Genomic DNA, 2,014 nt, shown 5'->3' on the forward strand with positions numbered 1-2,014 from the left:
CCTGTGTCAACTGTCCGCTGATGTTGTACGTCCAAATCACACACTGTACTGCACATTGGTCCTCATGTACTGAATGATACATCGTGGTACATGTGACCGTACAACGACTGCGCCAACAACGGCGAACCATGCGGTCCAAATGTTGTGCACTCAGCTACGTGTCGTCTCCCTATAAGAGCTGGATTGCAGTGTGGTATGCCCTGGATGGCGATCAGCATGAGCCGTCTGTTGATGTAGTGGCGCGTGTTGTCAGACGTAGTCGTCTCTTCTCACACACCGTGATAGCATGGTGCACTGCGTTCCACATCTGCGACATGCGACAGAGGCCGGTTGACAGTCGTTCGCGCAATGGACATCGCATACGTACGGGGGCCACCTTCCACGTGTTCGCGAAGCGTGCACATGTTGTTGCGTGTATGTGGGCAGACATAGTGTGTCGTGACACCTGACACAGGCATGCAACAATCGTTGAATTTGCAAATGGCGATGGACGCCTACGTTTGCTGGTGACGTTATGCAAATGAACAACTGGTAAACCGTTGTGGTGCGGTTGTTCTCGCTAGAGGTGAATCAGTGATGGCGACGATCGGTTGAGCTACCAACCGGTTGTTCCAGCGATACCCACCATGCCCACGAACGTGAATGGCATCTGGGTGTGAAGCGATACGCGGCGGTGGCTGGGTGGGACCGTCCCCGGCCGGTGAGGGGGGGCCTCCCGGCGTGCTGGCCGCGCGGTGCGTGGGCGCACGCGCTACAGCCGGCTGGTGGGGGCGGCCAGTGGCAGGCGCGCCGGCCGACGGAGGCGGCAGGCGGCGCAGCTGCGCGCCGGCGCACCCTGCACGCGGCGCCGTGCGGCCAAAGTAGGTCCTCGCGGGCCCGGTGCGAAGCGCGGTGGACATCTGCAGTGTGCTGGTCCGATTGAGGACTGTGTGCGCTGAGGATGCGCCGCCGCCCGGCGCTCGGCGCCGCGACGCCGTCTGCTGCTCGGTCGCCTCTGCGGTTCTCGCAGGTGGTTTGTATCGCAGCTGTGCGGACGTGTTGGCGCGTGCGCTGTGCTGGGAGAGTTCGCTTCGGCACCCAAGTGGGGCTTTTGTCCTTCTGTGGCGCTGGCGTTGGAGCTGCCGGTCACCGTAGGTGGCGCGTGTTGTCTCCCGCCGGCAATGCCACGACAGCACGCTCCCGGGCCTCTGTCGGCAGCGGCAAGCTCAGTTGGGAGCACGGGTGGTCGCACCTAAAGCGTCTACTCGCCAAACTCCGGGCGATTGCGCCTCTCTCGAACCCGACCAAGTACTTAGGACGGCGCTGCGCGCCGCCGGGACCTGAGAGGGTTTCGAGGTGTATTGTGCAGGGGAGCTCAGCCTCCTCCTGTTTGCAGAATAATTGAGCGGACGCTTGCGTGTTCGCGCGGGCCCCCGGGACACACTCCCGGGCGGCCGGCTGCTCAGCTCTAGTTGACGCAGCTCCCTGGTTGATCCTGCCAGTAGTCATATGCTTGTCTCAAAGATTAAGCCATGCATGTCTCAGTACAAGCCGCATTAAGGTGAAACCGCGAATGGCTCATTAAATCAGTTATGGTTCCTTAGATCGTACCCACGTTACTTGGATAACTGTGGTAATTCTAGAGCTAATACATGCAAACAGAGTCCCGACCAGAGATGGAAGGGACGCTTTTATTAGATCAAAACCAATCGGTCGGCTCGTCCGGTCCGTTTGCCTTGGTGACTCTGAATAACTTTGGGCTGATCGCACGGTCCTCGTACCGGCGACGCATCTTTCAAATGTCTGCCTTATCAACTGTCGATGGTAGGTTCTGCGCCTACCATGGTTGTAACGGGTAACGGGGAATCAGGGTTCGATTCCGGAGAGGGAGCCTGAGAAACGGCTACCACATCCAAGGAAGGCAGCAGGCGCGCAAATTACCCACTCCCGGCACGGGGAGGTAGTGACGAAAAATAACGATACGGGACTCATCCGAGGCCCCGTAATCGGAATGAGTACACTTTAAATCCTTTAA

The 2,014-nt window shown here is 59.0% G+C and overlaps 1 non-coding gene across 1 annotated transcript in view; it reads left to right on the top strand.

Moving 5' to 3' along the window:
* Nucleotides 1-1,461: 1,461 nt before the first annotated feature.
* Nucleotides 1,462-2,014, top strand: part of LOC124576617 — a 1,910-nt gene continuing 1,357 nt past the window's right edge. Inside the window, exon 1 of the ribosomal RNA XR_006972550.1 lies at nucleotides 1,462-2,014. This exon is cut by the window's right edge and continues 1,357 nt beyond it. This is a non-coding gene — a ribosomal RNA (small subunit ribosomal RNA).

Source organism: Schistocerca americana, unplaced genomic scaffold, assembly GCF_021461395.2.
Source record: "Schistocerca americana isolate TAMUIC-IGC-003095 unplaced genomic scaffold, iqSchAmer2.1 HiC_scaffold_254, whole genome shotgun sequence".
Lineage (NCBI taxonomy): Eukaryota > Metazoa > Arthropoda > Insecta > Orthoptera > Acrididae > Schistocerca > Schistocerca americana.